Here is a 15648-nt window from a genome sequence, read left to right as displayed (position 1 = left end):
AGAAAACATGAAATTAATTGATCTGCCCCCAAATATTTTTCATAAAGAAATTATCATTAGTAAATTTAAAAGGCAAATAATAAATTAGAAAAATGTGTAGCTCATATTATAGGCAGACATTTATTTTGCCCTCCCTCTTCTCTCTCTTTCACACACACACACACACTTCTCACAGAAAAAACAGCTACAAACCAGTAGAAAAATAGGCAAAAATTGAGAACACAGTAACCACAGAGTAGACACTGAAAGGATGCTCATCACGTGCCCAGAGAAACATAATCTTACAAGCACAATTCAATTGTACTTCTAAAAGAAGTTTATTTAAAAAAAAAAATCAAAACTTCATGCTTTACTCGTGGGATTAGGGAGGTAAGGAGACTTGAGGTACCACATAAACTTTATGCAGTGGGGCTGATTGCTGAGGGGACCTCTGTCCCTTGCCTTTTGAGCTTGTGTCACCTTGATAGAGTGTGGTCCAGAGAGGTCAAGAGCCCACACTCATTCTCAGTACCTCACAAGTGCAGACCAGTGAGAAATGTGCAGAACTTCCCTTTTATTCTGGTGTGCTGCCTTAGGGCGGAAAGACCTCCTGAGGTCAGACAAAGGAACAATTCAAAATATTGGCATTGGCCTTGAGAAAGTGAGCAACATTAAAGCTGGGGAAATGAGCCTTACAAGTCTAATTAATGCTTGCAGATGCAATTCCCAAGCTTTGGCTTCCAAAATGAGAAAAGGACTTATGGGGTTCTCAACTAACAGGTTAAAAATATTTTTAAAAAAGATTACTGGACTTACAGCCTATGCCCCAACAAGGCAGGTTCAGCCACCTGTGCTCAGCAACCCAATTAATAGGGTAAAGCAGAAATAGTTTATTTATTCAATGTGGCCACATTGAGAGGCAGAGATCCATGGAGACCCCCACCTCACCCCAAGTCCATCTTCAGGGCCCCAACATGAGAGTAAGGTATAAACAGAAGACAAAGCATCTGTATAATTAAGTAGTCTGGCCTTGTCTACCACCCTCCAGCCCAAGTGTCTCCTACAAGGTCAACAGGCAAGGGGAATCTTCTCTAGTAGAGAATGTCACCCTCTGGCAGACAAGTTCCTCTCTTAGGTGCCCCAGCGCTTTCGACTTTTCTTCTCCCAGGAGAGTGCTTAGGGGATTTGTTAAGTCTACTCTTTCAGTAATCTGACAGTCCAAAAGAAGGCTATGACATCATTTTAGACTACACTAACTCTTCTTAGATAAGTCAGCTACAATAATTGATCCCTGGGACTCTTTTTCAAAATGTGTAATAGGACTTCTTGTATAAGAAAATCTTCCCTAAAATTCCATTCACTCTGCCCAACAGTTGCCCATCAGGCTCAGCATCTGCTTTGATAGTCTGAAGGCCAGAGGCTTTCAGAGGCCCTTTGTGGTAGGTTCCTAGGTTGTTTCCTGTTTTCTTCTTCTTCTGATGTCCATCCTCTTTGCCTTTCCGGATGGGGATTGGACATTTTAGTTAGGGTCCTCTCTCTTGCTTAGTTTCTTTAGATGCACAGGTTTTAGTGGGTTTGTCCTATGTTGTATGTCTATATGAGTGAGTATATACCATGTGTGTCTTTTTGCTTCTGGGACAACTCACTCAGGATGATCCTTTCCAGATCCCACCATTTACCTGCGAATTTCATGATTTCCTTATTTTTCATTGCTGAGTAATATTCCATTGTGTAGATGTACCACAATTTCTGCATCCATTCTTCAGTTGAGGGGCATCTGGGTTGTTTCCAGCTTCTGGCTATTACAAATAAAGCTGCTACAAACATGGTTGAGCAAATGTCCTTTTTGTGTACTTGAGCCTCTTTTGGATATATGCCCAGTAGTGGTATGGCTGGATCTTGAGGAAGCGCTATTCCTAGTTGTCTGAGAAAGCGCCAGATTGATTTCCAGAGTGGTTGTACAAGTTTACATTCCCACCAGCAGTGGAGAAGGGTTCCCCTTTCTCCACAACCTCTCCAGCATGTGTTGTCACTTGAGTTTTTGATCTTGGCCGTTCTCATGGGTGTAAGGTGAAATCTCAGGGTTGTTTTGATTTGCATTTCCCTAATGGCTAGTGAGGTTGAGCATTTCTTTAAGTGCTTCTCTGCCATTCGGTATTCCTCTACAGAGAATTCTCTGTTTAGCTCTGTTCCCCATTTTTTAAGTGGATTACTTGGTTTGCTGCTTTTCAGCTTCTTTAGTTCTTTATATATACTGGAGAGGACAGGGTCTCCACAAGGAGAGCAACAGAACAAGAAAATTTGAACACAGGGAACTTCCCAGAGACTCATACTCCAACCAAGGACTATTCATGGAGATAACCCAGAACCCCTGCACAGATGTAGCCCATGGCAGCTCAGTGTCCAAGTGGGTTACATAGTAATGTGGAGAGGGACTGCCTCTGACATAATCTGATTGGCCTGCTCTTTGATCACCTCCCTCTGGGGGGGAGCAGCCTTACCAGGCCATAGTAGAGGACAATGCAGCCACTTTTGATGTGAACTGACAGACTAAGATCAGAAAGGAGAGGAGAACCTCCCCTATTAGTGGACTTGGGGAGTGGCATGCAAGCAGAGGGAGGAGGGAGGGTGGGATTGGGAGGGGAGGAGGGAGGGGCTTATGGGGGGATGCAGAATGAATAAAGTGTAATTGATGAAAAATTTTAAAAAAAAAAAGAAGAAAATCTTCCCATTGTGGTTTGCTTATTTCAAGAACTATTGAAATAAGTTCTTAAAACGTTAAAAACCAGAGGAAATGCACCGGGCATGGTCAGTCGCTGTAGTCCATGGACATGCCTCATTGTATGTTTTTTTAAAGGTCAAAGCAGATGCACATCTTCCCAAGAGGTACATTCCTGAGAAATTTTCACCATTACATTTAAATTAAAAAAAAAAAAAAACACACGTATTTTTACTAGCTTGCCTGTGAATGTTTGCCTACATGTATGTATGTTTATATATCTGCATGCTGGTGACCCCTGAACACCAGAAGAGGTGTCAGGTCCTCTGGCTGGAGCTGCAGTGTTGTGAGCTGCGGTGCGGATGCTGAGAACTGAACCCCGGTCCTTTAAGAGCTCTTAGCTGTGAGCCATCTCTCATTCCACCTCCCCCAACCCCATGTTTATCAATAACGGTTGGTCACACCAACTGTGCTGGCAACTCCTTCCGACCTGTCTCTGTCATTGAGCCTTACACTTGCAGGAACTATTGTAAATTTCAATTTGTGTACATTCCTTTGTTATAAAAAATGACAGAGTGATTTAAAAATAAAAAAAGGCCTAGAGTTTGGATGTATTAAGCCAGGGATAATATTCCTGTGGGGGAGAAAATGAGTTCTACATGATACAAGTATTAAGTTGCCTAGAGAACAAGTTATTGGTACAGTCTAAAGGTGATAATAGTAGAGGTAGAATGGCCATTTGAGTACATTTTAAAGAATGATGTAAGAAGCTTTGAAAATGTCTACTTATTATATGCTAGAAATTATACATTTTTTTGGAGTAACTTTTTATAGTTTCAAAGAGAAAGATGGATGTTCAGTTTTTTTGGAGGAACACACAACCAAATAATTTGAACTATTGCCCTCAGGTACAGCTGACCAGAAATGTTAGCAGATGAAAACCTCTTCCATCAAAGTGTGAGTACTTTGTCAATGACAGGGAGTGACAGAAAGAAGCAAACCCTATTCTGCCTTCTTGGTAGGCAGTCCAATCTAGGCTGGCTGCCTGGAGGGAGTGAGTCAGATAGTCCTTGGCAGAAGCAGTGGAGCAACACGGACACTGGGAGTCACAGCCCAGCCTCCCAGGAATGGAGGGAAAATCCCAAGCCATGAAATACTCCCTGTCACATCCTCTTGGGTTGTACAACCTTCTGACACTTCTCTCTGTCTTTCCACCTCGAATTCCTGCAAATCTCCTGATTTCAAATGCTCATCTGACTGTCTCTTGAAAAGTTGCCTAGTCCCTGCTATCCAAGATATCAGTAAACACTACTAAGAATGTAGGAGCATGATGTCATATGAAAGTGCAGTTGGTACAAACATGCTACTATACAAAGATCCAGCTGCTGTTCACTTTGTCCCGACAATGATTTGAGCTTTTTCTTTTTATGCTCTACATAGGCTTAATAGCTTTGTGCAGGCACATTCAGCCCCAGGGAGGGTTACCCTAAGACCTAACTTTTGTTTTTGTTTGTTTGATTTTCAATTAGCACATATTTGAGAACCAAAGAGATGCTAGAAGTAGTTACACTAGAAGAACAGAGGGAAACCAGTACTTTCCTGGCTCTTAAGATTGTCCTATTAAGAAGGAAGGAGAAAACAGCTCAAAATATCGGATTTGCAGAAAGGGGCCTGTTGGAGCAGCAATTAAACCTAGGAGATATGGGCTAGGGATGTGGCTCAGTTGGTAGTGAGAGAATCAGGCTTGACACCCCCAAAATGACACCAGGAAGTAGTGACCTCCTCGACAAAGTCACCAGGAAGTAGGCCATAGGTCACCAACTCCAGAAACAAGGTTATAGAGTTCCTACCCAAGGAACAGCCTGAGGATACCACAAGAGTGGGAAGGTATCTTATCTCAGGGTGGGGCATCTGTGCTGGGTAGCCCACCTAGAAACTTTCATGGCGCGGAAAATACCTAACATTCTTGAGGTCTATAGATAGCTCACTCAATGGTATGTTAGCCAATCACTTTGTAACAAGCTTGCCCTTGCTTAATGTCATCCAGTCATGTAACTGCTAAGCTGGGAATCCCAGTTCTTGTTCAAACCCCAATAAAAACCCTGCCATGCAGCTGCTCAGGGCTCTTCTCTCTGTAGAATCCACACTGCCTTGGTGACTATGGAGAAACTGAGCTTAAGCTTGAATAAACCCTTTTGCCCTTGCTTACTTGGTCCAGCTCCTGGTGGTCTTTGGGGGACCTTCTGATCTGGGCATAAGAGCAGAATGCTTGTCTTGCATTCATGAAGCCCTGAGTTTAAATAATCCCCAACACTGCTTAACCAAGTATGGCAAGTCACACCTAAAATCCCTGTATTTGAAAACAGCAGCAAGAGAACCAGAAGCTCCAGGTTCTCACATAGTGAGTTCCAGACCATCGTGGGATATGTAAAACCATGTCTCAAAACATCACCATCCCTGGGAGACCTGGCCTTGTCATCACAGGCCTCGTGCACTGAGACTGAATGGCTGCGGTTTGCTTTTGTCTGATGGTATAGAGGGGAGGAAGAGCAGCTGTGTCTAAGGTGATACAGAGTATCACCCTTGGGAGTACCCAAGGTGGCAGATAGGCTTGGTGAAGACAATGGAAGCCTATCCTTTTCTTTTTAAGAGAGAACACAGATCACAGGACAGCTAAGTTTGAAGTAGGCACCAGGGACAGCATAGGACAATATTCTAAGCAGACAGTACTGAACCAAGTTTGCTGAGAGGAGGGACCCTTTGTGCCTGCCATTGCCGGGGCAGGCACTCTGTGTGGACCACCCCCAAGTGCAGCTCCATGTCACCTTTCTCAAAACCACATGGGTGACTTCCTGTGCCTCACTCAGCATAGACTGTCCTGATGGCTCGTTGCCTCTCCGAAATGTCTTTTATTTTATTTTTTGAGGTTATAGTATAATTACATCATTTCTTCCATCCTTTTACTCCCTGCAGGCCCTCCCATGGACCCTCTGCCCCTTGCTGTCTTTCATATTTATGGCCTCTTCTTTTTTTCCTTAGTTAAAAATGTCCTTAAAAGGATATTACAGGGCTGGGGGTGCAGCCTAGTGGTAGAGCATATGCTTAGCATGAGAGAGACCCTGAGTTCAATCCCCAGTGTAGGAGATAAGAAGGGGTTGGAGGGAGGGAAGGTGGATCACTACAGGACATAAAGAGAACCAGAAACAAAAAGGATAATCTCTGCCCTCAGTGTGGTCCTTCATGTAGACCAGGGCCTTTGCATCATTTCAGAGTTTGGCAAATGGACTGGTGGGCATGATTCCTTTCTCATAAACAGAAGCCTGAGTGTCCTGAGGAGACTACCAAACTTTGTGTACTTTATAAGAGACCAATGTGACAAGCTCCCTCGGTTCCACAGGGTCCATTATTGGATTGTTCCAGTCACATGTAACAAGAAAATATTCTGTTCCAAGATTTACTTAGAACCTTTACCAAAGTCTCCAGTTTCCATGTCACTAAAAACCCAATTCCTTATCACTTTACCAACCTCTTCTCCCATTCCTTCCTGTTCTAGATATTAGCATGGCCTTGTGCTGTGCTCTGTGTGTGTGTGTGTGTGTGTGTGTGTTGGTCTATTATTTACTATGCCAAGCCCTCTCCCACCAATGGATCCCTTTGTCTAGACTTCCTTTCCCTTGGATCATTGGCTTATTCTCACCTCTCAGGCCAACAGTAATGTCTGTGTGGACTCTGCTCCACTCCCCATGTGAAGTGGCCCTGCTTATCTCCCTATCACACAGCATCCTGCTTATTTCTTTAGTAACACAGCACAAGCCTATAATCATCTTGTTCATTATATACGTTCATATAATTTTACATACTCACTGCACTTTTTACTCTACAATCATGCCTACTTCGCTATGATATAATCCTAAAGACCAGATCTACCTTTTCACTGCTCCTACCATAATGTGTGGTGCACAGGAGGTACCTATTAAATGCTGCTTAATGACCTCAGTGGGTAAAGAACTCCTACTGGAATGCTTGGTCCATGACTGTGACCAGCTATGTAAAGACGACTGAAAATTGTCGTCTTCAATTCCTTTTCTATTCTGTGATTGTAAAATTACTGTGCTGGCTGGTTTTATGTCAACTTGACACAAGCTGGAGTTATCTGAAAGAAGGGAACCTCAATTGAGAAAATGCCTGCATATGATCCAGCTGTAAGGTATTTTCTTAGTAGTGATTGATGGAGGAAGGTCCAGCCCATTGTGGCTGGGTCATCCTTGTGCTGGTGATCCTGGGCTCTACAAGAAACCAGGCTCAGCAAAACATGGGCAGCAAGCCATAAACAGCGGCCCTCCATGGTCTCTCCCTCAGTTCCTGCCTCCAGGTTCCTGCCCTGTTTGAGTTCCTAACTTTCTTAGATGACCAATAATGATATGGAGTGTAAACCAAATAAACCCTTTCCTCCCCAAGCCGCTTTGGTCATGGTGTTTTATCATAGCACTAGTAACCCTAACTAGGACAATTATCGTGCTTTGATTCTAAGACTTCATTCTACAAGTTGCAGTCACCCAATTACTTTCTTGCCCAGCTGGAGGTATCCTATATGAGGAGAAAGGACCACCATCCACTTGGAAGGAGTTTTTGATTCTTACCTTTAAGCTCATAGGAAATCCAGTCTGTGCTGGTTAAACTGGCCAGGCCCAAGTCTTCTGAACTATCCAGAAAGTGAGATGCTAGATTTTCTAAAGAGAAAACCTCACATGCTCTGACCCAATTTTAACGGTGCAGTTGTGAGTTGTGTATATAAGCCTGCTCAATTAAAAAATATGTCAAGCAGAAAGAACTCTTGCACCTCCCCAGGCTCATCAACTGTACTCTCTAGTTCAGAGATTCCAGTGTATGCCAATCTCAGGGAGGACCCACGTTTATCTCTGTGTTATGACACAATGTTGCCCCCTTTAAGGTGGGAATTCCTGGATGTTCTGCTACAAGATAGCAGTCAGAAGGAAATGAGCTAAATGAGTACCATGGAAAGATAGAGGAGAAATCTTAGAAGCACAAAATAGAAAAGGAAGCTGAAAAGGGAGTTTTCAATGGCAAAACTATTTTCAATGTTCTTTAAAAATGATAAAGGTCAATCCCCAAGTTACATATCTCTAAGAAAATACATTTTTTTTCCTGTAAGATATTTCTAAGCTAAGGAAGGGAAAGAAGGGAGGCAGGAGGGAAGGAAGGGAAAGGAATCAAAGAAGGAAAGGGAAGAAAGAAAAGAAGTAAAGAAGGAAGGATATTGATCAAAGATCACAAAGGAGAGCTCTCTCAAATCCATTCACCATATTATAAAATTTTTGAAAATTCCCAAACTGTGACTACTATTCTATTGTTCTGGTAATTTTTGTCCTACACTTTAATATAGAAACAAAAGTTTGAATGCCCTTATATTGGTACAAATATACCAAATGCAGAATAAATCATTTTGAAAGTGGGGTATACATTTAACTTCAATAATATAATGATGTAATGCAATTGAATGTATAACCCTCCCCACCTCTCTCCTCCTCCTTTTTCCCTCTTTTATTTTTTAAGACAGGATCTCACTCTGTAGCCTGAGTTAGTCTAGAACTCACAGTGTGATTCAGGCTGGTTTTGAACTCATCACAAGCCTCCTGATTCAGCCTCCCAAAGGCTGGGATTATAGGAGTGAGCCACCACAACCAGCACCCCTCTCAACAGGATCATGCTCAGCACTTTACACTTGTCTGGTGTACTGCAATTACTGTGATTGTCTTGCCCTGGCCTCCTGCAAGCAGATATTAAAGGTGTAAGCCAACATGTCCAGTTTCTTTATTTTTTAAGCTGACATTTTAGAAAATGTATGGCTGGACAATTTAATTCAGTCCCATCACTGACAAATCCAGTGGTGATGGGATAAAATATAAGGGGAAAAAAGATTGCTTAAGCACCTGGTAAGTGTAAATATGAAGGTAGTTAAGTTAATGGGCTGCTGGACAGACACATAGGAGGTGGGCCGGCATGGGCAGATATCTGACCCACACCTGTGGACTTTTGCCATCTCTGAAGGTAAAGCTGAGAGGCTGGAAAGTTAAATGATAGTTCTGACAGCCCTTTTGGACCAGGGATCCAATCTAGTACCCATCACAGGAGCCACTAGAGAATTTATCATTCTGAGTTGCAGCTCCAATCTATACTCTAGACTAGTGGTTCGCAACCTTCCTAATGCTAGGACCCTTTAATACAGTTCCTCATGTGGGGGTGACCCGCAACCATAAAATTATTTTGTTGCTACTTCATAACTGTAATGGGTTGCTGCCATTGGAAAACACGTATTTCTGATGGTGTTAGGAACTGAGACACTGCTCAGTAGCAAAGTTATAAAGTTATAAAGTAGCAATGAAAATAAATTTATGGTTGTGGTTTCCTAAGACCTTCAGAAATGTGTTTTCCGATGGGTGAGACCCACAGATTGAAAACCATTGCATTAGAGTGGCATGAGATTAAAAAAAAAAAAAAAAAAAAAAAAAGTCTTGCTGAGTTAAATGCCACTTTCAATAGGTTCATCTCTGATTTGGATTAAGTTAATCCAGATGGTTGTATTCTTCTCTGAAGTATCATCCTAGGTCTAAAGTTAATTCTAAAGGCAATGTTACGAATTCAACATTGAGCATAGTAAACAGATGAACAAACCAAAAACAACAACCAACAAAAGCCACAGAAGCAGATTTATAGGAGCTTCAGATACGGGAGATGTAAGTAAAGGGTTTTAGCTGTTTACTGTGTCCAAGTTTGTCAGCAGGGTCCCCTAGATGCCTAAACATTACAGGCTGTTGCTATTGCTTCAGAACTTAATGGTAAGACCCTGTTGCTGAAGAGAACACATACACAAATCATAAAACATAAAGAAATCAAACTTGTCCTATCTGAAGGACCGTCATTCCTGCTGGCTAGCTGGAAGGTTCTATGTATGCTGCTGGGGGAGAACAGTAACCAACAGTCTTACACAGCTGTAAACTCTGAGTTAGAACAATCACTGGCCTGTCAAGATCTGCTCACTGCTGCAAAGGGTGCATGAGTGTTAGGAGAATAACTGATGACTTTCTGATTGTATTCAAGGCCCTTACTACAAGATGGAACTCATGCCTAGTACTGTTAGCTGGGCCAAGAATCCATTGCTGGGTGGGTCTTAAGCCCTAGGGAACTTATTATTATTATTTTGCTAAATGCACACAGTGTTATGATGATACCAAAATACTTGTTTTTATATCCATAGATTATTGCATCTCTCAGCCTTCACCTGAGCTTTTTATTTTCAATAGATGATGATAAATAACAAAGACCCATAACTACAGAAGCCCTCGATGTACAGAGAATAAGAGGCTACAGAATGCTCAACTCTAGTAGGACATCTATATTATACCCCCTGTCTTTAAGGCTTGAGGATTATCTAGGGAAGGGGCAGAAATATTTTAAGAACCAGAGGTAGTGGACAACTACAGCAAGATAGTATTTTCTAGATATGACAAGGCTATGGCACTCACAAAGTGTGTGCTATGACTGCAAGCAGAAAACCTGTATAAGATCAAGCCATCCCAAATCCCAGCATTGATGAGAAAGGGATCATGAGGTTCTACCATTCCCTAAGGAACAACTGGCCAGCAACTGCTGGGGAAGAGACAGTTGGTTTTCATTAGAGATGCAACCCCCAAAAGGCTGCCCATGCTGAAATAGTTAGTCCTGCATCCATGCACATAGAAGCAGCATGGAACTCAGTAAGTTTAAACAAAAAAGAGCACATGAAGTTTGAAGGGAAAAGTGGGGAGATAGGTGAAGAGTTGGAAAGAAATGAAGAGTAGGTTTGATTAAAACACATAGACATGTGTGAAACCAAAATACATCATTCAATAGATGGGCTTCATAATAGGTTTGATGTAGATGGGGAAAGAAAATTTTAAAATTGAAGATGGTTCACAGGAAATAATTTAGAATGAATCATGAAGAGATAAGTTAGCAGAGAATAATATGAGGAAAGGTAAATAAGAGAAGATGCAATGAGAAGATACTGCATGTTGAGAGACAGGATAGATCAATGGTGACTCCTGAAGAAATAATTATTGCCCAGACTTATTAAAGTCTCAACAACTGTTGATCCCAAACAGACTTTTATTTTATTTTTTATTAATTAAATTATTTTTAATTTTATTGATTAAATTATTTTAATGTGCCAGTTTGTGTGCTGTTTATGAATGCCTGTGTAAATGTGTACATGTGTGTGAAGCCAGAGGATAACATCAGGTGCTATCCTTAGGAATGGCACTCACCTCCTTTGAGACAGGTTCTTTCTTTGGCCAGTGAACCAGTGATCTCAAACACCAACAGCACTTAAAGGAGCAACAACAGACAGAGAACTGACTTCAACAGAAGCAATGAGGAGGAGACACATGGATTATTTGAAACAATGACTACAAATGAATTATGAATGAATAAGATCTATCCTTAAACAAAAGCTGGTAGAAATTGTCTCTGGTAGACTTAAATTACAGAATATAATTTCCAGTGGAGACGAGTGTATATTTATCTATGGAACTGGGGGGCTACACCAGAACCACAGACATACTACGTAAACATCCTGTTACTGAGCTCCATCCTGAGCCCTTCCTGTACTAAGTGTTTCATGACAGGGTCTTGCTAAGTTGTACAGGCTGGCTTTGAACTTGCTATTGTCCTACTGCAGCATCCCAAGTAGCTGAGATTATAGGCCTGAGCCACCAGGCCAGGATTAATTTGAACTGATTGTATGATTGATCATATATGATACCATGAAACAAATTTCTACAAATGCCCAAGGACTAAAGTTACAGAGTATATAGGTTTTTTTTTTTTTTTTTTTTTTTTACTTCATTGCAGATAAAAAGAAATCAGTAATAAAAACAACAAAAACTGGAAATACTCAATATACATGAAACTTAAGGAATATGCTTCTGAATAATTTCTGATTTAAAAAATTAAGCTACACTAAAAATCGGGAAAACATTTTGGACAGTGTGGAAAGAATGAAAATGTTCTGTATTGCAGTGAAATTACCACAGGGAAATTTCCCAGTTGTGAAGCACTGGCTGTTATCTATTAGCTTTCTCTTATGCAAGCCCTAAATGTGACTTGGCAAAGCCTTCCATCTCCTGTATTACCAAAGAAACCACATCCCTTCCCTTCTCTCTGTTTACATCTTACTAACCAGACCACACTTTGGTTAAGTTTTTTGGTTATGCTATTCTGGTTATGTAGTTATTTTCCTCAACAGTCTTCCAAGGCATACTGCTCTTTATCTCTTCCCCACTCTATTCTCTGTCTTCCAACATCATCCCTTCAGCTGCCAGTGATAACAGCTAACAGTGAAGTAGCTAAAAACCTCCACAGTCCAGACCTCTATAGCTGCAAGCTCCCGGAGCTAATGTGACTCAGTATGGGAGCAATGTATCACAGAATGGCAAGATTAAGTCAAGAGACACACAGAGAAAATGGTGCTTAACAAAAGTGAAAAAGAGCCCTCAGAAAGATGGGAATTATAATTTCTTTTTTATTAACTGTGGACTGGGAATAGACCCAGGAATGAACTTTCTTTTCTTTTCCCTAACATAATATTTTTGTTAATTATTTGGGAATACAGTGTATGCTGAGCACACTAGCTCACTCACTTCCCATTTCAACCAGGTCCGCCCTCCTACTCCTCTGTCTCTGTCTCTGTCTCTGTCTCTGTCTCTGTCTCTGTCTCTCTCTCTTTGAGACAGTTTCTTTGTGTAGCCCTAACGGTTCCAGAATTCACTCTGTAGGCCAGGCTGGCGTTGAACTCAGAGATCTGTTTGCCTCTGCCTCCTGAGTGCTGGGATTATAGGCATGTGCTACCACCCTCCCACCAAAAGAAAAGAAAATACAAAGTTCAATTTGTGTTACCTACATACTCATTGGAGCCCTTTAAAGAAAACAAAGTCCTTCCCCATCCCACCACCTTCCAGAACCCCATCAACTCTGAAGAGCTACACTTCATCCTCTTCATCATAATTTTTAAAAACTCTCTTCAATAGCTTCCTGTCTGGCCTATTTTTTTTTTTTTTTTTTTTTTTTTTTTTTTTTTTTTTTTGAGGAGTGAAGGAATTGGTTAGCACAGAAGCCTCCAATGTCTTTCGTTTCCTGTTATAAGTCTGCAGTCATTGACTCCCCTGCAAAAGAAGCTTTCCCAGTCCATAGCAGCTGGTGGTAACATGGGTCATAGACAGCAACATGGTTTCTGGGAGTACTGACCACCAGAGTCTTTCGAGGAGAGTTAGCCCAGAAAATGAAGCATTCTTCATCTCTTATATCTTGTTGTTGCTTGTAGTCAGGGTGATCTGCAGTTGGGCACTACGTTCAGGGGCAAGGCCTGTGCGAGCTCAGCAGTTGCTGTTAGCGCACAGGTCCAGTGGGTGGTGGCAGGACAAGGTGGCTGGTGGCGGAGGACCTGCTCTACTGAGTGACAACATGCTCCTTTGTCCTCTGCCTCCTAGGTTCCCATACCTGCTGCTGCCCATCGCTGCCAACCACCCTCTGCGGCAGCCATTCCTGCTTGCTTCTAGCTCCTGCTTTCCCAGCCATGCAAGCTGCTCCTTTCTGACAGATGAGCTTTCTGAGTAACTCCTTTACAAGAGCAAAATAAACTTTTAAGATTATCTTTTCCCCCATTATTCTTGGAAAATTTCTTAGACATATACAATGGGTCTTGATCATATCCACCCCCAACTCCCCATCCAGAATCCCCTACTGCATCTCCCTCCCAACTTCATCCTTCCTTTTATAAGTATTTGTGTTAATCTAGAGCCCACTTGGCACCAGCCACGTGTGCGTGGATGTGGAATTATCCACGGGAGCATGGACAAAAAAAAAAAGCAATTCTTCCTTTCTCAGCTTCCATCAGCTGCCAATAGCTCCTCAGCTAGGGGTGTGGCCTCAGAAATCCCTCCCTGCTTCCATGCTGAGATTTTTTTTTTAACTTTTGAAGTTACAATATAATTACAAAATTTCTCCCATCACTTCCTTTCCTCCAAACTCTCCCTTATACCCCTTCCCACTCTCCTCCAAATTCATGGCTTCTATTTTCACTGATTATTATTTCATGCGTATATGTATGCTTATACACACATATACATTGTATATACGTATATACATACATATATATATTCCTAAATATCAATGTTTGGTCTGTATATGTTGCCTGCATGTATGTCTCAGGTCTGGCCGTTTGGCACGGGATAACTAACCAGCTTTTCCCTGGGGAAGTCCACCTCTTCCAGCTTTTCTCGTTGCCCTATAGATCTTTGTGTAGGGTTGAGGCCTTGTGGCTTTTTCTCATCTGGTTTGGCATGTCCATTGGTGTCATACTTGTTCGGCTCACACTGGGCAGTCATGCTCATGAGACCTCATGGGTGTACCTTCTGATGTTACTGAAAGACAGTCTTACAGCAAACTCCCTGACCCTCCGGTTCATTCCGTCTTTCTGCCACCTCTTCCACATGCTCCCTAAGTGTACTGTTTCATACACGTATCCATTGGGATTTGAGTCCACAACTCTTTATTTTGATTGGTTCTGGTTTCCTGTAATGGTCAGTCAGTTGCAAAGACGTTTTCTTGATGAGATGTTAGCACTACAGTTATCTGTGGGTCTAAAAACAAATGTTTCTAGATTGCAGTTAGGGGTTATACTTGTTTCATGTATTAGTGATTGTAGATTCTCGACCAATAACTGTGGCTTCACTAGCTCTGGGTAGTTGGCTAGGTCTCTAGTACCAGGCGTAATTTTACTCTTGTTGAGTGGGTCTTAAGTACAATTAAAGAGCTGTTGGTTACTGCCAAGGCATGCATGCCACTACTATCCCCTTAGGGTTATTGTCCCACACTGGTCATTGCTGTAGTTTATAGGTATCATAGCTGGGTAGGACTGTTGGCTGCCTTCCTCGTTTGTGAGCCTGCATGGTACCTTCTAGTGCCATGAAAGCTAGTTCTCAGGAAGAGAGCATTAAGGTCATTTCCAGATGAGGCCTTTCTGGGCTGTTTCTGAAACACATCATATCTTCCTTTCTGGGTAACCAAGGGCAACAGTGATGGGGTGTGTGATTTGATAGTATATATATATATATATAACTTGTTTATTTCTATTTTATGTTCATTGGTGTTTTGACTGTATATATGTCTGTATGAGGGTGTCAGACCTCCTGGAACAGGGGTTACAGACAGTTGTGAGCTGACACTTGGGTGCTGGGAATTTAACTCAGGTCCTCTGGCAGAGCAGGCAGTGCTCTTAACTGCTGAGCCAACTCTCCAGCCCCCAATTTGATACTCTTTTAGACAGCTTTACCATGGAAAAAATGCCTGGCTTGACCTTCTGCTGGTCTCCTGCATATAGTCGCAGCTGCTATGCATTCACATGTTCCACAGCCATGTCAGGCCATGAAAACAGCATCACACAGCATCCCTGTTTCCTGGATGTTACAGTCTTTCTATCCCTGTCTTCCCCAGTTTTCTCTGAGCCTTTGTGGGGGTGTTTATATAAATGGCCCATCTATGGGTAGACAGTACAGTTGCTTATTCTCAGCTCATGAAGAGGCTGAGGAAGGACATAGAGACACTGCTCAGTGAATGTCACCATTCCCCAAGGATATAAGCACTGCTCTTATGAACGTGACTATACAATTCTCTCTACTGTGGCCCTAGGAAACACCTTATTTCCTAAGTGGTAAGAAAAGAAAATGGTAAGGAAAGGAGAAGAGAGGAGAAAAGAAAAAAGAGGAAGGGGAAAGAGAGGACCAGAGAGAAGAGGGGAGGGGAGGGAAGAAGAGGGGAGGAGAAGCTCTGTCTGAGCCAAGAGCTGGGGGCTGGGGAGGGCAACTGCCTTCACTGAAGATCATGAAGCAAATGAC

This window comes from Meriones unguiculatus, chromosome 6, assembly GCF_030254825.1.
Source record: "Meriones unguiculatus strain TT.TT164.6M chromosome 6, Bangor_MerUng_6.1, whole genome shotgun sequence".
Taxonomy (NCBI): Eukaryota; Metazoa; Chordata; class Mammalia; order Rodentia; family Muridae; genus Meriones; species Meriones unguiculatus.
This window is presented reverse-complemented; position numbering follows the sequence as displayed.